Source organism: Myxocyprinus asiaticus, chromosome 12 (genome assembly GCF_019703515.2).
Source record: "Myxocyprinus asiaticus isolate MX2 ecotype Aquarium Trade chromosome 12, UBuf_Myxa_2, whole genome shotgun sequence".
NCBI classification, from domain to species: Eukaryota; Metazoa; Chordata; class Actinopteri; order Cypriniformes; family Catostomidae; genus Myxocyprinus; species Myxocyprinus asiaticus.
Window position 1 is genome coordinate 43,351,107 of NC_059355.1, and position 27,533 is coordinate 43,378,639.

Below are 27,533 nucleotides of genomic sequence, written 5' to 3' on the forward strand. Positions count from 1 at the left end.
GTTTTACAATATATTCAAATAGAAATGTTTTTTATAATTTTAAATCACTGTTTGCTGTATTTTGGATCAAATAAATGTAGCCTTGGTGAGCAGAAGGGACTTCTTTTAAAAACAGTACAAAATCTTACAAATCTATAAAATTTTAAACGGTAGTGTAGGTCTAAAATTTTTAAGTAAAGTCTTTATTTAATGAAAATGTATAGTCAGATAATACATTCAATCATTAAGTCTCCTCACATTCATTCTCAGGGGAGGGGTCTTTGTCTCCTCAAGTGTGAATCACATCAATATTCATGATCAACAACGCCTCCTTGCATATGGCCTTTCTAACACTAAAAGTGTCTCACAAAAGTTAAATGACTATATTGTTTTGTATGAATGAGTGATCAGGATGGTTTCACATCATTTTTGTAGCAAAAACTCCAGGCTACAAGATCCAGTTCTCAAAAGTCTTGTGAACAAATGTTTAGTATGTGTTATATGGCCTTATTTCAGTGACTTACAATTTTTGTTTTTTTCAAAAACCATGCATAAATGTTATTTTCTCAAAAATACAAACATGTACATACATGTTGTTCTCATATTATTGTGGCCCAGTTTGTGCTGAATACAGTGTTCTCAGACTTTAGCCATTAATATGTTTTTCAGCAACTGAAAAAGCACAAATGTCAAGGCATGTCAAAACTTCTCCAGGGCCCAAAACACCCTCAGACCCCAGAGGGTTAAAGGAATAGTTCAAGGTTCAAAACAATTACACCTCACCCTCATGTCACTTAAGACTTGTATGATTCTTCATCCTCTGTAGATCACAAAAGAAGTTTAGCAAAATGGCCTGGCTGCTCTTTTCCATACAATGAGAGTGGAAAGGTACCAGGGCTGTCAAGCTCCAAAAAGGACAAAATCAACCATAAAAGTACCATGAAAGTAGTTTATACAACTTCAATGTTTTTTGGGAGAACTATGCCTTTAAGAACTGCCAATGCACATTCGCAAATTTGAATTTCAGTTTAAAAACTCCACCTATATATTGGGGTGGGTGAAAATCTAGATTTTTCTATGCATTGCGATCTTCATTTGAATGATCTCAATATCGATTCTTAAATCCCAAGATCGATCTTTTACTCTATGTGCAACCCTCCACTACAATGAGAGGAAATAATTCGCATTAGCAACCAAATTATGCTATGCAACTAATATATACATTCATATATATATATATATATATATATATATGACAACTGGCTGGGGAATGTTTAGAATTCACTGACCAGTGATTGTGTAGTTTAGTGGTGGAGTATTCAGTAGTGAGATCCTTTCATTGCGTGTTGCGAGCAAAAGTTGTAATGTAATGTGTCTAAAGGCAAGATCCAAGCAAACAATTTGTCATTGAATAATGTCTCTTTTAAAAACCTCTCTGTTCTTTACAGTCAATTTTGATAATAAAAAAAACAAAAAACATTTAATTCTAATCATGCATAGCATGGATGAGGTAAAGCCGTTCGAGTCTCTCTCGTTAACATGCACTCATTTACACTTAATTTACACACATGTTCAGGGCCTGGGTAGCTCAGTGGTAAAGATGCGGGCTACCACCCCTGGAGTTCGCTAATTCGCTAGTTTGAATCCCAGGGTGTGCTGAGTGACTCCAGCCAGGTCTCCAAAGCAACCAAATTGGCCTGGTTGTTAGGGAGGGTAGAGTCACATGGGGTGACTCTACATGGGGAGTCTACATGGGGGACTCTACATGGGGAGTCCTTGCGATCGCTATAATGTGGTTCGTTCACGGTGGGGCGCATTGTGAGTTGAGCGTGGTTGCCGCAGTGGGTGGCGTGAAGCCTCCACACGTGCTATGTCTCCGTGGCAACGCGCTCAACAAGCCACGAGATAAGATGCGCAGGTTGACGATCTCAGACGCGGAGGCAACTGGGATTCATCCTCCGCCACCCGGACTGAGGTGAATCACTACGTGACCATGAGGACTTGGCAATTGGGCATTCCAAATTAGGAGAAAAAAAAAAAAAAAAAAAAGAGACACATGTTCAACAAATCATTGTAAATACTTGTCAGTAGTAAAAAAAAATATGCAATTAAACAATAAACATTTAACAAAATATAATATATACAATATCATATTTATTTATTAAAGACATGGATTTGATATGTCGTATGTTCGTAATGTACCTAGAAGGCCATTTGTATAATTAACAGTATTAGCTGGGAGAGAATATACGTAAGCAAATTTAACATATTATTTATATGTAAGCAAAAGGGGCTTTATAACTGAACTAGACCCATTTGAATCTATATCGAATTGAAATTAATCGGAATTGAATCAAAAGCTTGAGAATTGGAATCAAAATTTCAAATTGAATCAGGAAATCTGTATTGTGGCGGGGTGAGCAAGAGACATACACAGTGGGCGTGGCGTCAAGCCTCGATGAGGTATTTATTGGAAATAATAATAAACACAAAATGTCCAAAAAGAGGGAATAAACACTGTCCAGGGGGAATGGTGTTCAAATGAAAGGGGGATCTGGCATCCTTGTGGTGCAACGGGCTCTGTGATGGTCAGGGAAGTGTCCAGGGGAAAGTCCAGGGCATGAGCTACGGAGTTATACTGTATATGTGCCAAAATTCTATGCACGCAAAATTGTATTTTGAACATGCAAAATGATATTTTGAGCGAAAAATTTTCTGTGCGCACAAGTTGATATTTTGAGCACACAAAAATGTTTGTTTGCTTTTCCAACCGTATTCCGACAAGTCCCGCTTCCTGCGTCAGGATTGGCTATTAGAAACTGCTTGCAAGCGCTCTGCAAATGAACATCTTGCATGTTCAAAGTATAATTTTGCACACACAGAAAATGTTTGTGCTCTCAAAATATCATATTGCGCACTCAAAATATAATTTTGTTATAGAATTGTGGCACACATAAAACTCCATAATGAGTGGGGTTCGGCGGCCACATGCACTCCCCTCCTATCCTCCGAGGTAAGAGGTGTGGAGGCATCTCTGGCAGCCTGTCTTCCCAGGCCCACGGCATGTGTGAGGGAATGGCGACCGGTCCTTTAGCCCAGTGGTTCTTAACCTTTTTAACTACAAGGCTCCCCACTGTCCAAGACAATATTTGAAGGCCCCCGTGCCCAAAACTAGACGTGTCTGATTAAAATAATTAATCATGGATCATTTTGGATTCTAGAAGTTTCAGATAGTGTCCGTTTATAATTTGTAGGCATACATCTCAAAGTATTTTTCAGCATTTTAATTAAGTTAGATTATTTTAATTATTTTAATATTTCTTATTTTAAATTAATTTTAAGTCATCTTGAGGCCCCTTTGAAAGTGTGCTGAGGCCCCCTAGTGGGTCCCGGCCTCCTGGTTGACAACCAATGCTCTAGCCCGTCAGCAGTGACGTGTGCTCTCCACCCCGGCAACATCTCCAACTCAAGCTGTGGTTCCGAAGATCAGGCCCAGCCGCTCTTCTTGCGGCCAGCATTCTGCCTGCTCTGCCCTGGAACAGCGAGGATGCCAGTGTGCGCACACATGGAGAATAGAAGCCGGCTCCCCAAGAAGAGGTGCGCTCTGCATTTTAAAGCTGATGAAGCCTGATTAACCAGGGACTAAAAACAGTTCTAGGAACAAAAAAGAAAACCGAAAACAAACTAAATTTTTAGCAGAATGTAACTAAAAACCGGAACAAAGTGATTTTCAATTGTTTTTGAGTGCAATCGTTATTTTAAAACGCTTGTAACGGTTATAACCAGTTAATTTGGTTCTGATAATTCTTTTATGAAACTAAAGGCCAAAGGGTTTATCACAGTACATTTTTGGAAATACACCACTTCATGTTGCCCGAAAAAATTAAATATGTGCTTTGATTCTGAAGGAAACTGCTGCATCACACATTTTATGTGATAGCCCATTGTGGATGTCACATTCACTGAATGAAGAGCTTTTTAACAACTATGTATAATTACTACATATACTTACATGCACGACTAATCCAGATACAAAGAAAACATTATTAGAGGTAAAAAGTACATTTCTCAGTTGTTTCATAGTCTTCACTGAATTATTGTATTGATTTGATGCTGCCAGGTTTTGACACAGAAACAGATCTGTAAATAAAATTATACTTAATTAACTGCTTGTTATGATTTCTATGCCAATAAATCCACCACACAGGGAAAAAAATGTAATGCTTTTTTGTTTGCGAGGCAAGTGGCTATTTAGGGCTTGTTTTTCCAGACCATGGTGCTTGTTTCTCTTGCGAGATCTGGCAACACTGCAACTGGTATTTCACCCACCCTTTAGAGCAGAGTAATGTCATTTTTAAAAGAATAATATTAACCGTTCTTTTATTTTGTTCTAACTAGTTACCTTTTGGAAAGTAGACTGCAGAGCTTCTGTTTTTGCTCAGAACTAACCAAATTGAAAAACATTTAGTGTTTAGTCCATGTTATTAACATCAGGTGTGCTTCATCAACCACTGTCGGAATGAGGCTTATTAACTATGCACCTCTTCTCACTCTCCAGCCCATTTCCGTTGTGAGCCTGGCTGAAGGATGGCCCTCAGAGGGGTTGAGATGATGACAAGAGGGAGGGGTGGGTCGTTCCACCATAGTATCAATACAGCAACAAAAATACAGGAAAGAAAACAAAACAAATGTGAAGTGACTCAGCAAAGCCAAGCTGCATTCAGGAGGCATCTTTGGTTGAAGACTTTTTACTAAGCCAATACCTCTTGACATTTCAGACCACTCTTGGAATCAAGAGCAAATCTGTGATTTTCTGTATTCCATCAAGGGCAAGTTAATAAACAGTGTGAGTTGAAAGGGTTAGGGTTAGCTTTGCATTGTTTAAAGATAACATCTTACAACGTGGCAAGCACATTTATCAGTTAAGACAGGGAAAAGCTATTTTTGTGATGCCAGGGGCAGTAATAATTGTTATAACGCTAGTCTGACAGTGCAAAGTGTAGACAGTAGCAGAGCGGGGAAGGTAGATGCGTTGCTGGACCCGCTCCACAGACCCCCGGCACGAGATGTGTCACCAGGGAGGACAGCATGTGTTGCGGCCGACTGGCTAGGAGGCTGGGCCGCTTTCCTCTCACATGTGCTGCAGAGCCTGGGAATACATTCTGCCAACAACACTGCCACCCCTCGCAACCTCAGGAATTAGGAGGGGAGCGCGAGCGGCCGTCACAACCCGCTCACACCCTGGACCATTCCATGGACTCTTCAATGACTTCTCACCATGAGGGTGCCAGACACTTATTCCCCTTGGACACTTTTTTCCCCCTTTTGTTTTTATATAAATGCCTCTACAAGGCCTGATGCCACACACACTGTGTCTGTCTCTTGCTCACCCCGCCACGGTGAACTATTCCTTTAAGGTCCAGTAGCAGAAGAAATATTTGATTGACGTGTTGTGAGGAAGGAGAATGGGTGAATGCGTTTGTCTTGACCATGACTCATGACCCTGAAGGCCTGTATGTGTCTGTGTATCAGGGTGAGCGTGCACATCTCTCACTGACCCCCACCCCGACAGATACACACACACAAACACACACCCCACTCACCCATCCTAGCTCATGCCAACAGCATGTCTCAGCATGCCTGAATCATATTTATCAACAGTGTCTAGACCACTGCCACACACAAACACACAAACATAAATATACAAATAAAGAGCAAGGAAAAATACTGCAGAGTGATTTATATAACCTTGTAAGTCATCATAGATCCTGTTCCAATGATACAGTAAGAAAACTGAGTTTTGAGAACTATACATGGTAGAAAAGAAAGTAGCATCTGACTAAAGATCCAACGAGACTGCAACCATTAATGCATGCGTTACAGCACTAGTTCGCCACATTTAATTCAAAGCAAAAAGTATGAAAAAAGACAAGACCGTAGGAATAAATTAACTACTCATCCCTTACAGCATTCAGAATTGTGTGTACTAAAGGTGAATTATTACCTAACGCAAGCACAGAATGCTGATAAATGGGGCTGTTTCCTTCACATACTGTAGATCTCAATCAGCAACACTTAAAAACATAAGAAATATTTGATCAGTATCTGCTGTGTGTGTCAATAAATGCAGCTAGCCCTCAAGTTCAGTCAATGTCAGCGACCTACACTGACATTTAGAAATTTGCCTCCCTTGAAGTTTTTCTTGTGCCTTCCAAAAAGCTATCTAGACTAGAGGTTGACCGATATATCAGTTTTGCCAATTAATAACAGATTTCTGGAACTATCGGTTATCTGCAAAAATCCACACCAATAGTTTTCCCCCATTGTGTCCGGTGCTGGAGCAGCTGGGAAGGGTCCACTGTTGTTATACAGTATGAGAGAGGCCTCTAGAGGCTAAATAAAAACTATCACTTCACTGCTTGTGGTGTTTGTTTTGACACGTGAGACTACACACTGCAAGGAGCGGAACACTTCAGATGCAGATTTAAAACATCAACAACGAAAAGGTATGTATACGGTACACTACAGTACACGTTGTCATATCATTTTAAATTAATTAATTTGTTGACTAGATGCTGCATTAGTAGAGAACAGCAGTATGTTTGCCGACAAGGCTGAGAGGATGCTAACATTAAAGCTAACCTCAAGCGGTTACAACAATGTGACAAAAACACATGCAAGTCCTACCCAAATGTTTAAATGTCACGATTGTTACCATCTATTACCATCTATTTGCATTAGTTTATATCCAGCTGGTCACGTTTATGCATTCGTTAGCCAGCTAAATTGCATATTTAAAGCTAGTGATGTGAGAAAGCAAATTAATATCTTCATGCAGACGAGAGAAACGTATAAACAAATCAGAAACGCATCTGATTTCAATTCAATATTTTTATCCTCACTGTAATACGATGACTTCAGATCGATCACATTCTTGCACTAAAAAAGGCTAGACACAGCACAACAAATACAGTTTAACAGAAAGCAGGTGTCTCAATATGCTTTTAAAGTTCTTTTGTTAATTTCTGATTAACAATTTTTATTGATTCACATATTAAACACAGAAAAACAAAACATATATACACAGAACCAACAACTGTTCTTTTTAATTAGTGACATCTCCTGCACGAGATGCTGAATAAACAAAAACAAAGGGAAACAAAGACGTTCGTCTAGTGCACGTATACATAGAAAAACAAATGGATGGTTGCAAAAGCATTCAGTGTGAACAACCCCTTACAGTTGCTGGATGTCTTTGGCCATTGCGTCTTGCTCTATTATTAGCATTTCTCAGATTATGCAATGAGTTGTTTAAATGCTTTGTCAGGAAAGATGTTCAACTTGGAAATGTATGTCTCGAGATCCTCGCGTTCTGTTCCATTCTGTTGTGTTCCATCTGTTTGAACAGCCCCTTGCCCGTGCTCATAATCTGAGCCACTTCACCACCGAGTTCAGCCGAATACCACTGCTATCTGTGAATATTGCTACTCTACATAAAACTGTACTGAATAAAAAACAGTGTGTTATTTCGCTGTTATTATGAAGCTTGAGTCAGGAGTAGTAGGAAGTGCAAGTGTAACACAATGTGAACTGTCTATTGAAGTGATTTCCCCCTCATTTTACTTTTGACTTAACATTTGAGAATATGGACTGACTAAAACTTTTTATTAAAGATTAATACAAATAAATGTGTGTCTAATTAATTATTATATTTATTATATCCGGCAAAAAAAAAAAAAAAAAATTGTTAGTCATCATTTATTTTAACATGTACATGTGCTTTAACATGCTGTCCATTCACAGCCCTAAATGTGAAATATATTGCATTATATATTATATCGACCAAAAATATAAAGAATATCATGGTATCAATTTTTGCTTAAAATCGCACACCCCTCACACTGCCTACAATTTTTTTTAAATAGAATATGAAACAGTGTGCAATATGTAACACTGAAAATGTCAAACAGTTGTATGCTACATACACTGTTGTTACAGTATGTCATTGTTACCTTTAAATCAGTGAGTATCATCCTGTTATCTGTCAGGGTATTTTAAGGAAGGTCCCAAGATGCAGAGAGGCAATGAAAGGTGTTTTATTAAAAAGGAACAAAACAAACAAAATACAAATGAAGCACTAACGAGGGAGAAACAAAACCAAAACGAGGCAAAAATAGAACAAAAAACAAACCAACTAAGAAACTGAACAAAACAGAAAAAAAAACTCTCACAAGGGAGAAACAAAGTAACAAGACAAAAGGAACTAAGAACAAACTGACAGGGGAGTTGGACAGGGATCAGAACAACATGACCAGACTGGAGACAAGAACAAAACACCATGATCTGACAGGGAAGACAAGACAAAGGAGAGAATATAAAGAGGAAGGGAAATTGAAACCAGGTGCTGCCCATAAACACAAGCACCGCTAATCTGTGCTGCCATAGCAATGCTGATTGCGCTGCTGAGCAGCACCTGGGGAAACATGAGGGAGTGTAGAAAACACAAGCACATGGACAACCTGAGAGAGAGTGGTGGAGGAAACTGTCACGACCCTGCCACAACAAGAATAAAACAGGAAGACAGGGTGGGGGAAACTGGTGGATGGCACCAACACACAGAACAGACAAGGAACCAGAAACATAAGTCCAACCAAATAAACAGAAAATAAGGTGAGGTCAAGGGCAGAAATACGCTGTATTATGCATGCCAGGCCAGTAGTTGGCAATGTCACTTTGTAAAGAAACACTACGCGCCTGTGCACATAAGTATTCTTCCACAGAGCGGTGAATACAAACAATGAAGATGGCGAAAGCATCGAGCAATTTTGTCTGGACGGACGATGAGGTTGCTTTATTACTACAATTACTTTGCTGGAGAAGCATCAATAAACTCAAAATCTTGAGCAGCACAAACACAGTCCAATAGTCCCCCATTGTAGTTTTGAATGTCTCGCGTGCTGTTTTGAAGTACTCGCGCACATGCCTATAGACTGAACTCTCAAGATTATTCAATAAACTCTGCTCATTTTTACCATCACTTCGTCTCCTGCCTTCTTCTGTATTCCCCCTGCTGACTCTTGGGCTGGTAGGAGAGTAAGTTAACATAAGCTGTTGATGTTGACTGGTTTTGGATATCAGACAGAACTCTGATATATGGATATCTTCTGATGGAGAGAGAGGTCTTGTGTACACTGGATCTAACATGCATTTTCACTGCCTCATGTTTTCATATTCTAAACATATCATTGAATACTGTACATGGCATCACATCTTTGTCTATAGGCTATATACATAAACAGTGGGTGAATGAATTGCGGGTAAAGGTACATTTAAAAATTAAGTAAATAAATAAATAACATTTAAAATACATTTTCCCCATCTGAATCCATACATTAATTTCAAGATTTTCAAATTGCAGGTTCTGCCTACTGTACAATGTTCACACTCCATACAAAACACTCCAAATGAATTGTTGATTATTGTTATTTGCACAGACACCAGTATTCATATTGATAATTATACATCTCAAATTGATGCCTATCAATCCATCATTCTTTATATAACATGTAATATGCATCCGCATGACGTCATCTTTTTCACAAATTTGCGTTTTTGTATGTTTACACGGAGACGATAACGGCATCGTTTTCAAAAAACTTGCACTTTGAAACCTGTTTTCAAAAGTTTGCGTTTTCAGGCCCCAAAACGCCATTGTCGTGTAAACGAACAGCCAAAACACATAAAAAGTTTTCCGTTTTTAGTTGTCGTGTAAACGGCCCCTTAAAGGCAAAGGTGGCCACACCAAATATTGATTTAGCTTTTTTATGTTTACTGGACTTTGTATGATGTTAATTGATAAATGAAAACTATTTATGGCATTATTTTTGAAGACATCCTCACTATGCAACATTTTTAACAAGCGCCTAAAATTTTGCACAGTACTGTGTGTGTGTAGTGTGTATATATATATATATATATATATAGCATTTTTAATCTAAAATCTAAAACAATGCCTTGACTTAAAATAATAAAATTACGTTTAAAATCACATCTGATATTACGTCTATTTCAACTGTCACAGCAGAAATTGAAGATCAAGTGGAGCACATGGAATTATTCAACAAAGTGTGTCATGGTTGTATTCTGCATCTACTTTGGAAAATGTAGTAGATCATCCAGGTATTCCATACATTCAGAAAATGTGCACACTGCTCACAGAAAGTATTGTATACTGCAGAAATAGTACCAGTAGTATGGTAGTATGCCATTATGAATGTGGATTTTCTAAGATATAAAAAATAAAAAAATAAAAAACAATTTTTTTTTAAATTGTAACAAAACAAAAAAATCTCAGTTGTCATAGAACAAGGCCAAACAGAAAAACTATCTTGAACTTTTTTCTTAAAAAAATAAAATAAATTGCTGGCAATCTCACTGTTTTAAAGGTAGGAAATTTCAAGTAGCCTTTTCAGTTCTGCAACTTAAAGTATCCTAGAAATGTGCTTTTCAGAACAATGCAGATGTTAAAAGGTTTTTAGAACATGAATCAAGTGTTATTTTTCAAATTGTGAATTGCTTCCAAACGTTTGTCTACTAGCTTCGATTTCTGAAATTAAATCACAGATCAAAACATTGAATCAAACGATGATTCTTCCTACCTCATTTGCATGCATTTGGCTCTGGACTAACAGACAGTGAAATAAGCACACCCACACATATACATTCAGGCACTAGAGTTGCAGTTGAGCTGTTACAGTAGAGACAAAATCGTACACAATCAAAAAGTATCACTGTGGCATCCTCAGTCACAGAAAAGTTTACTTTATTTCATTGGGCCACAAACCCTTCCTCAAAATTGCATTAGCATTAAGGCATTTTGGTGATGGATAAACAGTGTTCCTTGTGGACACCTTCTTATACACACAACCGTGGTCACCATTCACTTGTATTGAAAACAGCAGTCTTGACATTCAGCTAAACTTCTTCTTTTGTGTTCCACGGAAGAAAGTCACACAGGATTCAAAAGACACAAGGGTGAGTAAATTTTCATTTACAGAATTTTCATTTTTGAGTAAACTAGTACTTTAAGTAAAGATTGTGCCAGTATTTCCCCACTACAAAGACGATAATGCCAATGCAAAACACCCCACATATAAAGCATCTGTCGTCTTCTTAATCTTTCCACAAACAGAGCAACATGAGATGGAGACAGACACAGCTGCTGTTGGCATTCTGCACACATTGTGAAACAAGCAGACAGAGGCAGCAGTATCCGGATGAGGGATCAGCATGCCAATAAGCAATAATATTGTAAGATTGTCATACTGTAGCAATGGACAAAGAAATAAGCAAGCAACGACGGCAATTGATTGAAAATTTTAACTGCTGCATTGAACCAAGAAATTCAATTACTTCTGTAGCACTTAAAGTTGATGAGACCATCCAAATGTTTCTGCATCTGTTTTCCTACTGTATGTAAATATGTGCTAGAATATATAAGTATGCATTATGCCTTTTATAACTAGTAGCATTTTATTAAGTATTTAGCACTGTTTTTCACTGCTGTCCGAGACTGTATCAGAATCGACCAGCAACCCACCAGTTGAGTCTAATCAAAGTCCTTAAAGGCAATTCAGTCCACTCGCTGGTCATCTTTGGAACACTCTCGGCAGGCAGGGCAGTTATTTTTCAATGAAAACAAGTGTCATACAAGAACAGCTCCTATCTACCTGAATGGGGAAATACCGAAATCTGCTAAATGGTTTGTCAAGATAATGATCAAAGAATCAGCAGTAAAATCTGACAACACTGGTATCATAAATTGTGCTTCTTTACATCAGATTATGCTAAAAACAAAACAAAAAACACAATTTTCCTGGCTTGTCTAATTATGCACATTTTCGAGTTGACTGACAGGTGATTGGCTCTTACCTGTAAGGCGGGACTTTCTACATGAGTTGGCTTTTGGGCATTCCAAATTCTCCCAGAAGTGGGCCGTCTCTGGTAAATAGTCTCTGGTCTAATATATCTCTACAGGGCCAACAAGGGCTAACTTATGTCTTTTGTATCGGCTGGTTTGAACAAAAAATCATATTCACATGGAAGAGATTGCTTTTATCACTTGACATTTTATCACGACGCTTCAGGTTATGCATGGTGAGAGAGAGACAGCGAGAAATGGATACAAAAATGAGAGACATTGAGACATCGAAGAAACATAGAAGTATAACATGGGTCCATACCCCACCCCTGGCCTCCTCGGCTGAGACGCTCTGTATTTTAAATTGAGCAATCTTATAGCACTTTTCCACCGAAATTGCGGTGGTTCTCGTGCCGAGCCTGTGCTTTGCTACTTCACAGCCAGGGCAATCTGCAGCCTATCATAAACCATCCACGCTTTTCCACATTGACCTGGGAGCCGAACGGTGACATAACGGGTTACTGTCTATGTGGTAGTTCACGTGACTACCTCAAACATAAACAAACATGGCGTGTCACAGTGTGTTTGTATACAGGTTTAACTCTTGTTTTTGAGGACATATTTAAATGTTTAATGCAATCCATTGTTATTACATTGCTCAACAAGATCTACGCTAAACAGGACAGGTAATGTAATTACATTATATTGTATGAACTATGGCTTAACTTGCTAAGTTCTGTTATAGTGGAGCATTATTAACATTGGTGTAGCAGATGGTTGTATTTGGATTTTTGCCATAGCATATAATATTATTGATTGAGAATCCCACCGTTTTACTTAACAGATAGCCGCGATCTTCCAAATTGAGTGAGTAGCTGGTCAAAAATCCCCTTACAGAACAAAACAATGCATAAAATAAGATGACAACAGTGTAAGGAAAGCTAACAAAGTTGGCAAATATAATAACTTACTGAGATCAGCTGCAGAGGACACTGGCGATTCACTGTTTATCACAAGCGTTACTGGCTGAATTCAATGCCCCGGTTAGTTAGCAGGCTGGTCGGAGTCCAAAACACCATTGCTCCATCCACTGTCCCTTTTGCTTATGTCCTTCTTATGGTCCCTGTTCTCCCTTAAGTGTTTTTAAATTTGTTTATGATTTGGTCAATTGTCCGATTGAAGGTGGCATGCATCGTTTGTGCTGTATCTTCATTCTCGTAGAGTTTTTTTTTTCCTTTGCGATCTCTCTAGCTTATCTTGGAACTCAGTAAATACCATATCGCAAGTAGAGCATTCGTTTCATCGTGTTACCTGAACGCTTTTGATGTCTGATAATTTTGTGGGTTTTTAATTGTTTTTATAAAGCAAAGAAGTACTCCTTGCTGCATATGGTAGCTACTGTTGTTTTTTGGGAAAACTTTATCATGGTGATGAAAGATTATTCCGCCCTCCATCCCCTGATGTAATTGGTTCCTGCGTTGAGACAAGCAAGCTTTTGGGGCCGGTGTCGAATCAGGTTTTCATCCCCGGAACGGCCTTTTCTGCAGTGGAAATGCGTGGAACAGTTCGAGAATTCACACCTGGCCAGGAACCTGCACCCGAACCATGTCGGTGGAAAAGGGCTATTAGAAGTATGTAGGAGCCCATTGTGTCATCCTGTGGCCCTCTGTTTAAATCTTTCACACTAAGAAATCATTACTCACAATGTGCTTGGAGTGTCCCCACTGACATCCACACAATGACTAAAAGACTATTTTACTGAGCCTCTTTCTGTTTCCCCCAGAGCAGTGGAGGAGAGAAAGAACAATAGAGAGAAAGAGAGAGAGAGAGAGAGAGAGAGAGAGAGAGAGAGAGAGGGAGGGAGGGAGGAAAGAAATAACCATGTAATTTCTAAGTAGATTAGTCCCAGAGACAATTACATATTCAGCGCCTTTAGAAGTCTCTTCCTCTCTTTCTCCCGCTCTCTCACAAACACATACTCATATACACACTAACACAAATGCAGATAGAAGGATTCCAATCAATTTCACCAGCATGGATTTTTATAACAGGGATCAAAATACATACTGGAATCAATCGATCGATCAATCGATTGATTGATTGATTGATTCCATCTATCCATCCATCCAACAATCTAAACTATACAGATACAAAACATAAACAAACAAAAAATAGGGAGATAAAATACTTTTTTTATGCAAACATTGAGGGGAAAAATTGCCCACTATTTTTCTAATTGATTTGTCTGCCGTTTTAAAGAAATAGTAAGAATTAGTCAGTTAGAAATAGTCAATAGTACATTTTCACACTCATTCCGCAATTTTTGGAAGATAATCATTAACTGGGCCCCACCCTTCTGCCCCACCCTTCTCCCCCACCCATAGACACATTTCTCAAAACACTATTTCAACATCCCAGAACAATAATGCTTATCTTTATGGGTTTATACTGAATCTGCCTGTTTGCTTGTACATACTGTATTCATGTTCTCAGTGCAGTCTTTAAAAAAATGACACTTAAGCTAACCACTTGGATAACAGTAATAGAAATTGAGCAAAAGCAGCACATAGATTACATGCTGTACATCGCAAAGACATTGCGATTCTCATGAATTTATACTATATCTTTATAAAGCACATAGACAAGAAACTGTTCCCTTGAGTTAAAGTACTGTTATCTAACTGTTCATCTATCCTAGCAATAAGAACTGTTTTTATAACTGCTTTATCCAATCTATCATTTTTACCGCCCACATCACCTCATTTCTCAGAGGTCAACAGACAAACATCATCAGTTCTCGTCAAGAGCCTGACCATATATCTCGTCTTCAGAAACCATATCATCCAGAGACTACAAGCTCCCATGATCAAGTCAATAATTTAGAGCTATGTTACAAGTTCTTCACAGTGATGTGGACTTACTCATCACAAAACTCTCTTGGTATAAACATCACTCAGTAATTTGCACTGATTCTGAATGACTAAATGTTAAAGAGAGCATTAGGAATATTTTCTGTTTATATTCAGGTCTCTGACCACAAAACTCCAGAAAAATGTTTATGTAATGTGTACTGTAAGAGTGAGATGGAAAAGGATGTTGCTGTGTCGAGCTGGTCGAGCTGATTCAGACATGTTTTGAAAGATTCTTTAGTCTTTATGTTTATGTCTTAAACAGCAAGAGCTTTTGTTCATGGTTGGATTGTATGAACATGTTCCTTCTGAGTTTTTCTTACAAACTCTATTTAAATCCATATCTGCTTAAGGTAACACCATCACTCTTCACAATATGACATTATTATCCAATCAAAAAAACTGTGTCTCAGTCTCCAAAACTACTTTCATCGGAATGAAAACTAATTATCTGATTGAAACAATTCCAAGTCAATCTCTTTCATTACCATCACCAAGGAGATGAAAGCCAGCATCATACATAAAGACAACAAATTAACTTGTCTAAAGTGATTCAACAAAAAGTGTTAAAACAAAACCCTCTGGCCCAAGCCCCAAGTGCTTCTCATTATTTCCTGGAGCACTGAATAGAAAAACCCTAAAACAGTGCCCTACATTCTGTGGAATTCTGCAACAACAAGGAATTCATACAAGTAGTTCTGATGAGAGTAGGTTTGTCTGTTGCACTGTGGGCTCTATGCGCTCTCTCTATCTCACTCTCTCCCTCTCTTCCAGTTACTCTCTCCATGCAATGTACATTCAACATCCTTGGCCTCGATTGCCCTTGCTGAAAATACTTACTGCCGGAAGCTGCAAACACAAACTGTGCCCTTGTCCCAAACCATAAGTGCTTTTTTTGGCAAGCATACTGTATTTTGGATCCAGTTCACTTCATTTGAGTGCATGTTTGCATGTGTATATAACTGTGTTTTTTTCACAGATATGTATAATTAAGCAATAATATGAGATTGTCTGACCTGTTGTACTGAATATCAACATGGCTGGGATTCGGAAATTGCTTTTGTTTTTGTTTACTTCTATAAACAAAAAAATAATATAAAATGATTTTCATATTAGACACAATATGGCCAGGTATTTTGTCTATTTTTGCTACAACAACTAAAATAGTTCCAAACAAAGCCAAAGCAGGATCAACCTTTGCTGCAATTATATGTAGACTGATACAAACAGTAAAGCATCCCAGGGCTGTTATAATAAATATCAGCACTCTTGGAACACTACTTGTCCAATCAGATTCAAAGACGAGAACTAATTGTTCTATACAGTAAATCGTAAGTATATGGACTATGACTATTTTGAATGGTTTATTCTCATTCTCTCTCTCTCTCTCTCTCTCTCTCTCTCTCTCTCTCTCTCTCTCTCTCTCACTCACACACACACACACAAATGCAGATAGAAGGATTCTAATCAGTTTCACCAGCATGGATTTTTATAACAGGGATCAAAATACATACTGGAATCAATCAATCAGTCAAAAGATTTTTATCCATCCATCCATCCATCCATCCATCCATCCATCCATCCATCCATCCAGATACATAAACTATACAGATACAAAACATAAACAAACACAAAATAGGGAGATAAAAAACAACCAATATATTATTTACTTTTTCATGCAAACAGTGAGGGAAAAAATTTTCCACTATTTTTCTAATGTATTTGTCTACTGTTTTTTAATGGTTTATCTATTGTCTTACTTGAATTTGTTGTCATCAATCATGGCAGAACATGTGTGCACAGAAAGAAACTGAGAAAGTAATGATGCAAACTCAGTACTTATGCAACATTGCAAAAGATAAGTCTTTTAGGTGCAAAATGTTTTGCAGGGCAAAAAGTCTTCCAGAAACAGCTAAATCTCTCTCTACGATCTAGAGAGTGCTTAGTTTCATTTTTGTAATTTTGTTCACATAACCTTTCAAATGTAGCCCATTTCAGATACTCCAAAACTGACACACAAAACTTATGCATAAATTATCTTTATATTCATTGTCACTGTTCAAAGCAAATCTCAAATCATTTCAGACATAATGTATGCAAGCCCTCATTTGTGACAAATCTAAAACTAGGCCTAGACTTAAAATAAAAAATGCATGAATTTTGACCTGACTGTTCACACCTAAACAGATGAGGTCTTTAAGGTTAATGCTCTGTTGAGCGTTAAATCAACAAAACCGACCTCTCTACCCTAAACCTTAAACCTAACCAATAGTGTCATAAAAAGTAAATGTGACATGAAAACGCCATTGCTGAAGCCTGAGATCTCAGTATCGGACGATACAGATCCCGATCCAATACCAGTGTTGTTTTTTTCATAATCAATTTACTATATCTACCTCACCCTGTGATACTAATTGGAGGTACACTTTTATATGTAAAGAAACACAAACCTTTAACTACACATTATTTCAATATAAATGTATAGCTTATTAAGAAAAAACTTTATTGTTAACTAGTCTGCTTGATTATGTAGCAGCAAAATTAACAGTAATTCCAGTGAAAGTCTTAAGTAGAGAAGAAGGCAGTTTTCTTGGCACAATTTTTTCAACTTGTATCTGGATTCATCTCTTTTTTTTTTTCATTTTTTTTTTTCACTTTAGTTGTAAGATACCAGTCCACTTTTCATTGACACAGTTATTTTTTGGAACCCAGTCAACTTAAATATTGTTGTAATTTGAAAATAATAATAATAATAATGATAATAGTAATAATACATTATTATTATTATTATTATTATTATTATTATTATTATTATTATTATTATTATTATTGACTTTTAGAATTTTATAATACAATAGTAATATATTTCAGTCATGCACCTTTAATTTTAAAACCCTCAGGCTCTTAATTTGACAGTCTGAACACTCCAGGAAGTCCTGTAAGTGACTGTCTGTGGGCTAGTTTACAATAGTTTAATTTGCTTCTTATTCAAAATCTGGTGAAATGGTCCTCCGGTGCCATTATCTAACACACGTTATAGGTAAACCGAACTATTGAAAATCTACATCTGATATGTTGTTCGTGTGGAGCACTCACATATTGCGCGCTGCTATCGCATGTCCTCAAGTGGCTTTGAATAAAATGCACAAGTCATACAGACTACTTTAATGGTGCCTTTATGGTTCTCTTATATAATTTTTGGAGCTTGATAGTAACACTGTAACGGATTTGGATTGGGCTCATTGGACCGATACCTAATCCGTCTAAAAACGTTAGTATCTGAGCCGATACCCATCCAGGTATCGGATCGGTGCATCCCTAGTCATTTTGTGCTGCTTCTATGACACTTTTGGCTCATGTGTCAACTTGTGTGCTCTTCAGGACTTGTATCTTTGCATCACAATTTCAAAGCTCTCTCTGTAGAGATACCGTGCAATTTGACTACACTCGAACAAACTTGTAAAACTAGATGGTTATGTAATGCAATCGTTAAAATTAGGGCTGTCTATTAATTTGAATTAATGCCCAATTCCCAATGCGCTGTAAGTCCTTGTGGTCTTATCACGTGGCTTGTTGAGTGTGTTACTGCGGAGACATAGTGCGTGTGGAGGCTTCATGCTATTCTCTGTGGTATCTACGCACAACTCACCATGCACCCCACTGAGAGCGAACCACATTATAGTGACCATAAGGAGGTTACCCCATGTGACTCTACCCTCCCTAGCAACTGGGCCAATTTGGTTGCTTAGGAGACCTGGCTGGAGTCACTCAGCATGCCCTGGATTTGAACTCATGACTCCAGGGGTGGTAGTCAGTGTCTTTACTTGCTGAGCCACCCAGGCCCCCAGCCTATTAACATTTTTTATCAAATTTATTACATGACATGCTGCTTAAATAATTAAATTAATCACAAATAAAAGCACATTAATATTTGCTGATAGAGGCCCCCAAATAAAGATAATTTAATATAAATAATACATAATAAATCAAATGTTTATAAATATAATATAATATATTCTAGTGGTTGACCGATATATTGCAGAGGCTGATAAATTGTCCGATATTCAGAATTTTTTAATTATCGCCATCGGCCGATACATTTTCCTCTTTGGCCGATTTGTTTCTTGAGGACGCTGAGAATCGCCTGCTTGCATGTGAAGTGACTGAGACATGTAAACGACTAGTCATGATTCGTTTTGTTGTTACATGCCATTGTGTTTCTACAATAATAGACCGGTGTGCAACACAGTCTAATATAAACGGTCTGCATATCAGAGACGTGGCATTTAGCTCATAATGTTAAAGTGCTCACTTATTTCATTCTTCCTCTCTTTCCTTAACAGTTCCCTGTAACTTTTAACTGTCTTGTCTAATGATAAAAAGGCAAATATCAATAAAACTAATATCATATACCGTCTGCATATATGCACATATCTCGTTTAAACAGATGTAATAAACCAACCTCACACAACTTCAGCAGATCCAGCGTCCTGTAGAACGCTCATAAATCTTCCTCTGAAGCACGTATTCTAACAGTCTCTCCTCTACAGTTGCCTGTAACTTTTCAATTGATAAAAAGGCAAATATCAATAAAACTTATTTTTTATACTGTCTGCAAATATGCAGATGTCTCGTTTAAACAGATGTATTCACAAACCTCACGAAAATCCAGCGTTTTCTTCCCGTCGAGGGCTCATCTAATATCTTCCTCTGAAGCGCGTATTCCATCAGCCAGAATAAAAAATCCTCAGGATCAGGATCAAAAGTTCCTCTGATTCTGACAGTCAGTCTGTGACAATCCAAGCAGGCGATCCTGGCCATTTAAACTGTTAGGAGATTGCTGCTCGCGCTGTATCCACACGAGCGCTTAAAAAAATCAAAAGCGATTCACGTGTGCTATAAGTAAATGTCTTATTCACTGTGTACTGTATGTGCACTTAGTTTTATTCTGTATTTTTTGAGAAAATGCGATTGCTAACATGGACATGACATCCATGGTTGCTGGACTTCTGTGTGTACTGCTATTTCCTTCTTCAAGTGTTGTCAAAACTACCGGTACTACGGTACCAAGTTTTTACTAAAATAAAAAAGATATAACGATACCAGTGTTTCTGCAGTACCTGTAGGACCAAGCACCGACACTGTCCGGTACCAGCGTGCAGTATGACTGACACATGACAGCTTTAAAATGCTCACAGGCTTCATTTGAATGCATGCTCTGTTACTTCTTTTACACTGAAATGGACAATTAATCCAAGTGACATGTCCTAGTGGGATTTATTAAACCACTGATGGTTGAAATCTTAGCGTGGATGAGCTGCGTACTTTAAATAAATCCGACACTGAGAATCATTCACGTTGTTTGAGATGACAAAGCAGAGCACTAATCCACTGTGAACATACAGCACATGTAAACTATATATTTATATAATTAAATTACAGTATTTGTGCTTTAATTTCAACTCAGATTTATTTATATAGCATTTAAAACAACAGAGTTGACCAAAGTGCTTCACAGTAATAAAATTAAAAACATAACATTTCAAAATTACCTCATACACAAACACCAGTAATTTAAAATACAAACACTCCAAAACCGTGTTCTACATTTCATTTGTCAGACTCAAAGGACAGTGTAAAGAGATTAGATTTCAGACGTGACTTAAAAGTCTTCAATGATCACATTGGGCCATGTCTCAAACTGTTTATCTGCAAAAGTGAAGCTTCCGGCAAAAAACACACGTCATAATAAAAGCTCGATTCAAAATAAAAGCTAGATGCTTGAAATTGAAGAAATTAAATAAAAATATAAAAATGTATTTTACAACTGTAAAAAGTTATATTTTCACTTATTAAATGTTTTAAAAATTAATTAAATAGACACCATTTTGATGATTCAATTAAACTTAAAACACGTTCTGGAAAATAATAATAATTATTAAACTATAATGATTAAAAATAACTAAACTTATGTGTTCAGTAGCTCATTTTCATATTTTTGCTGTGGTATTGAAATCGGTATCGAGAACCTGTGAAATTTCACTGGTATCTGTACTGACTACTGAAATTTTGGTACCGTGACAACACTACCTTCTTCCTAATATATTAACAATTTCTTCATGTGCAAATAAATTACTAAAATTTGATGACTAAACAGAAATCAGAAGAAACTGCTATCTACCATTTAAAATACAATATTATTTTTTAGATTCTTTTTTACAAAGTTAAAGTTCAGTGTGAAATTTAGTAAATATAGTGCTAAATAAAAGTGTATTCATTTTTTAACAATTTTATGTTTATGTTATTTACTATATTAAACTGTGTGATATATCTGCATTGTATCAGCCTATCAGCCACCCTGCTCTCTGGATATCGGTATCTGCTCTGCAATTAAAAAACTCATATCGGTGGATCACTAATAAATTCACACAGTCAGATTGAAATGTATTGTATTATTGTGGCAGACAAGAAAAGTACTGATTGGACAATACAAAAACTGGCTTTAGAAGTCAATATATAATTTGTTTTTTTGCCATATCATTGAACAAGAGTACAGTCGACAGCATTCTATTTTGCAATTGAATTCGTCATTCTGTCCTGTTCTCACAGTACATGTTCTTATGTTCCGTCTGCGCTATTTTTAATTAGGGCTGGGTATTGATACAGATTTCCCGATTCGATATTCACAAGCTCTCGATTCGATTAGATTCCATTTCGATTCAGTATTCATTAATATGGGTATATTTCGGTTATAATGTCCCTTTTGCTTACATATGAAAGAAATTCTCTCCCAGAAATGAAAATATATTATGAAAATATATATTTTACTAATTAGTTTTTTAGTTTTCATCATTTTGGTCACATTTTAGCTTTTTCAAAATGAACAAATCCATGTATTCAATCAATAAATATTATATTATATTTCATATATCATTTTTTGTCCCATCTTTATTGTTTAACTGCATAATTTGTACAGTTTACAGGAATTTACATTGATTTCTTGAACACGTGCTAAAAACCGGTACTGTCTCTTTAAAAAAAAGAAAATGGCACTTCTTTAAAGAGTATCTGTAAATAAGTGCATGTTAATGAGAGAGACTCAAATAGATTTATTTTCAAATAAATAAATTAATTGGGGGGGGCGGGGGTTACTATACACCAGGGCTCTTCAACTACTTTCTTGCAGTGGCCAGATCCAGATGAAAACTCAACTGGGGCCAAACTTTTTCCCGTATTTATCGTACCTAACCCTTTATTGTAACTAACATGTTAACATGGAAAAACAAAACACTGTTAATAAGTAAGGGATAATGTACAGATGTACCAGATAAAAGTGATTATTGGGCCGTGTCGAATCACCCACTTTCTTATATTAAAGAAATTACATTGTACCGGGAGACTCTGAGAAGTGGTGGAACTTAAGACAAACTGGCAGTACTCTGTAGACCAAACTATAGAAGTACCCGCCCACTTCAAGCACTGTAATGGAACAGCTTTTACTCTCAACACGCAGTAAAAGGATCTTGCTGCCAAATACTCCACCACTAAACTACACAATCACTGTGGAGTGAAATATAAAAATTTACCAGCCAGTTCCCAAATAGAAGCATTTGAATCGCGTAGTACGAAATTTGGTTGCTAATGTGAGTTATTTCCTCTCATTGTAGTAAAGGGTTGCACTAGAACTTTGGTTGCACATAGAGTTAAAGATCGATCTTGTTATTCAATAATCGCTAACTAGATCATTATAATGAAGATCGCGATCAGTGGCGGTTCTAGCTTGTATGGCGCCCTGGGCGAAACCTCTTCAACACGCTCCCAAAGTTGTTGACCAGGTCTGTGTGGGTGCCTCGTGCCGCCCCCCGCCATATGCCGCCCTGGTCAACTGCACATGTTGCCCATGCATAAATCCGCTACTGATCGCGATGCATCAGAAATTAATATTTTTACCCACCTTTTATTTTTCAATGTCGATTTATGTACATATTCGTCAGATGGATGCTTTTGAAGCATTTCACTTGTTTTCAGTATCATAAATGCCACGTTTTTAGGATGCTGTGTCAGGCTAAGAGTAGATAAAACTTTGAAAATAGTGAGATCCCTGCATTCTGTTGTGCTTTGTCCAGCTGTCAAGAATGCGGCCCGTATGAATAAACAATTCTCATTCTTTGGCTGCACAGCTTGTGAGGTTTGTTGAGGTGCACTGCCTCCTGCTGAGGCAGCTCATAAAAACGTACTTCAAGCTAGATTCAAGTTGTTGTTGTTTTTGTTGTCATTGTCATTGTTGCTGTAGTGCCTCAAGTTTATATCACCAGGAAGCTGCAGTGATACGTACAACAAGCCACATAAAGATAATTTTGCCAACATTTGGGTATAGTAGTGTGATTCTATTACACCGGGTTTAAGAAACTAATTATCCAGTGCCCAGAAGAAAATGGAACTGAAAATGTCAGATTCAGTGTAATTTTGGCTGTTTTCACTGTCTGCCAAAAAACAGACCTTGGGCCACATTCAACAGCGGTAGGAATGTAGCCTTGAATAATTGCAAGAAGCTGTTTGGGCAGTCAGATTTCCATTTTACTGCTGAAACCTTTCAGCCTCCATCTCATCCATGTTTAAAAATAAACACACAAACGCTTCCTTCTACTAAGTTCACTTTTAGCGTGTCCATCTCTCCCCTTTAATCCTTTTATATGCCTCTATAAATGCACCTAAAACCTACAATGGCACTGAACTTTTAGCCTTGACCAGGAGCTAGATTGCACGGTCAATACTCCTCCACTCGCTCTGACTAATCTAATAGTGTTCTTTTTCTCCAGTGCAAAACACTGCAGGGTCATTAGACTTGTGAGATCGGAGAAAAAGCCAACAATCAGCAAATAGCTGCAGGAACCCTTTGCCCTCAGTGGCATCTTAACAGCTGTCCATCTCTTTAAACAGACGGACCACAGAATAATGTTAGCCACAGGCAGGGATGGGGGGGTGGGGGGTGAAGGGTGTTCAAGAGAGTGAGAGAAAAGGAAGCAGAAAAAATACATAGAGAGAGAGAAAGAGAGAGAGAGAAAGAGAGAAGGAATAGTGAGGCAGAGAGGAGGAAAGAGTGTCGTTTTTGTTACTTTTGTTTGCTTATCATTATTCTGGGACATTTTAATAACCCAAAATCACAGGACTTAATGACTACAGACCTGTCGCTGTCACGTCTGTGTTTATGAAGTCGTTTGAGAGACTGGATTGGGCCTACCTGAAGAACATCACTGGACCCCCTTCAGTTTGCTTACTGAGCAAACAGGCCTGTGGATGATGCTGTCAATATGGAACTGCATTATATACTGCAACACCTCGACAGACCTGGGACTTATGCAAGGATCCTATTTGTGGACTTCAGTTCAGCCTTCTATACCATCATGCCTCATCTTCTCTCAACCAAACTGACCCAGCTCTCCGTGCCCACCCCAGTCTGTCGACAGATCACCAGCTTTCTGACAGATAGGCAGCAGCTAGTGAGACTGGGGAAACTTGCATCCGGGACCCACACTATTAGCACTGGTGCTCCTCAGGGATGCATTCTCTCTCGACTGCTCTTCTCCCTGTACACGAATGACTGCATTGCAAAAGACCTCACTGTCAAGCTCCTGAAGTTTGCAGACGACACCACGGTCATCGGCCTCATCTGCGACGGTGACGAGTCTGCATACAGATGGGAGGTTGATCAGCTGGCTGTCTGGTGCGGTTACAACATCCTTGAGCTGAACATGTTCAAAACAGTGGAGATGATAGTGGGTCTCACCATGCTGAACAGCACTGTGGCAGCAGTGGAGTAATTCAGGTTCCTGGGCTCTACCATCTCTCAGGACCTGAAGTGGGACACCCACATAGACTCCATTGTGAAGAAGGCTCAGCAGAGGTTGTACTTCCTCTGGAAGGAATTTCAACCTGCCACAGGAGCTGCTGACACACTTCTACTCGGCCGTCATTGAGTCTGTCCTGTGTACATCTATAACTGTCTGGCTTGGTTCAGCCACCAAATCAGACAGAAGGAAACTACAATGGACAGTCAGGACTGCTGAGAGGATTATTGGTGCCCCCCTGCCCACCCTCCAAGATCTGTACCTCTCCAGAGTGAGTACATGTTACCACTTGCACATATACATACACCATTTTATTATATGTCCTATTATTTGTATGTCTATTTATACTCCTACCTTGTTTTATATTCTGTCTCACTGTAATGTTCTGTATGCACTTGTTTTATCTATCACCCAAAACTCCTTATGTACATGAGAACACTTGGCAATAAATCTCATTCTGATTCTGATAAGAGAGAGATGCAAGAGGTGAGAGAGAGAGAGAGAGAGAGAGAGAGAGAGAGAGAGAGAGAGAGAGAGAGAGAGAGAGAGAGAGAGAGAGAGTAGGTGGGAGGAATGGGGGAAGTAGATAAGAGAGGCTAAAGGGGCAGAAGAGAGGGAGGAACACAGGCGATAACAGGGTGGAAGGCGTGCACAGATGTATTAGACACTGTTTTTGCCCCTCACTAAAGGATCAAGTAAAGTATTGGCTCACCTAAAAATGAAAATTCTGTTATTAACTTAACCTCCATGTGAGTTCCAATCCTGTATGGCTTTTTTCTCTTCCTTGGAACACGAAATTAAAGGATAAGCATAAGCATTTCATGCAATGAAAGCGGATAGTGACTGCTAAATTCTGCCTAACATTTTCTTTTGTGTTCCATAGAAGAAAGAAAGTTATATGGATTTAGAAGAACAACATCAGATTTGGAACAACATTAGCCATACTGTAGCTCTCAAATCTCATTAGTGTTTGTGACCAAATCGAAACATTCAAACTCATCACGAATTGTGTTTGACACCCTCAGGTGCCAAGTTTCAATGCACACATGTTCAAATTAAATAATGGCTCTTTTATGGTGCTTTTTAGCCTTTTTGGAGCTTGCTGGTATTAATAACATACACTTTTGTTGTATGAAAAAGAGCAGCGTGAACATTGTAAAAAATACTTTATCTCCTTTTGTGTATGACAGTATAAAGAAAATGAAAAAGGTGGGTGATTCTCATGAAACCTGAGCAAGAAAACGCCCTGATCATATTGAACCCCAAATAAATACCAAAAAAGATTAAATTTTGCATAAAGAAAATGAAGACTATGTTTAGGACCATTAAGATTTCATGCATTGTGACGTTATTTTCGGGACACTTAAAAGAAACAAAATGAAAATTCTCTCATCATTTACTCACCCTCATGCTGTCTTATATGTGTATGACTTTCTCTCTTCTGCAAAACACAAATTAAATTTTAAAAGAATATCTCAGCTTTGTAGGTTTTTCAAGCTCCAAAAAGCACATAAAGGCACCATAAAAGTAATACATAAGACTCCAGTGAGTAAATCCATGTTTTCAGACTTGATATAATAGTGTGGGTGAGAAACAGATCAATATTTAGTCATTTTTACTCTAAATCTCCACTTTCACATTCTTCTTTTGTTTTTGGTGAATCGCATTATTCGTGCATATCGCCACCTACTGGACAGGGAGATAAATATTGATCTGTTTCTCACCCGCACCTATCATTTTGCTACAGAATTACTTTTATGCTGCCTTTATGTCCTTTTTGGAACTTCAAAGTTCTGGCCACCATTCACTTGCGTTGTAAGGACCTACAGAGCTGAGATATTCTTCAAAAATGTTTATTTGTGTTCAGCAGAAGAAAGAAAGTCAAACACATCTGAGATGGCATGGGTAAATGATGACAGAATTTTCATGTTGAGGTGAACTAGCCCTTTAAGCACATTAACCCCCAATAAATTAAAATCAGCAAAAATAAAAGACGGTACCAAGGGAGTACTACTATGATGTATAAATACTGTACGGTTTACTATAAATAGTATATATATTTTTTACATTGCCTTAATGAAAAAATCATAAGACCATCTATTTTTGCATTGCAGTGATGAGAATTAGGGGGTAAAATGTGCATAACTGTCATGCAAATAATGTCACAATGTAAAAGAAAATCTTAATGGTCCTATATGCTTCATTTTTCTGTGTGTAGAAAAATATATATATATATATATATATATATATATATATATATATATATATATATATATATATATATATATATATATAATTTTATTTTATTTATTTATTTTTATTATTATTATTATTATTATTATTTGTATTGTTTGCAGATCAGGGCATGTGGTAGGTTTCGTTAGAATCGGTATGAAATGACATGAAGACAAAAAATTTAATTTTTGCACCAAGTATCCCTTTAATACACAGTAGAATTAGGATTACAGCCCTTATAATAAAGCAGTGGGGCTGAAAAACACACTGGGATTGACTCGTGGTTACACATTTTGCAGAACTGAAGTACAAAGGAAGACTCGAAACAGCAAATATTGATAAGTCTTCTACTAAGCACTTCTGCAAATTTCCTCTCATTTCTGTCCACAACTAAACAGCGTGGTCAGTTTAATGATATACCCGGTTAAGTTATGCACAGAAATATTATGCGCCTATCTGAGCGCTTCGCACAACTGAAACAATAAAGATGCTTGCCAACAAAAACAACCAACCAACCGAGTGTCTATGGGTTAGCCTAAATAATGAACTAAAATAAAACAGCTGTTTGTAGAAGCTTCAAAGTAGTTATGAAGAGCATCTTGTTATTAGATTACATGGACGGGCTGATCACATAAACTAGGA

General features: G+C 37.7%; 2 protein-coding genes across 9 annotated transcripts in view; one reads left to right on the top strand and one right to left on the bottom strand.

Moving 5' to 3' along the window:
• Window positions 1-27,533, bottom strand: part of LOC127448739 (rap1 GTPase-activating protein 1-like) — a 128,876-nt gene that overhangs the window by 100,957 nt on the left and 386 nt on the right. The window contains exons 1-2 of one of the 8 annotated variants that reach the window (XM_051711535.1): window positions 19,466-19,539; window positions 19,271-19,368 (exon numbers count right to left, since the gene is read on the bottom strand). The exons of the other annotated variants lie outside the window; for them this stretch is intronic. The gene's annotated coding sequence lies outside the window, so the exon portion shown is untranslated. Of the gene's footprint in view, window positions 1-19,270; window positions 19,369-19,465; window positions 19,540-27,533 lie in introns of those variants that run through there. 8 annotated transcript variants of the gene reach the window in all.
• Window positions 24,199-27,533, top strand: part of LOC127448742 (SUN domain-containing protein 2-like) — a 44,119-nt gene continuing 40,784 nt past the window's right edge. Inside the window, exon 1 of the mRNA XM_051711547.1 lies at window positions 24,199-24,927. The gene's annotated coding sequence lies outside the window, so the exon portion shown is untranslated. The remainder of the gene's footprint in view (window positions 24,928-27,533) is intronic.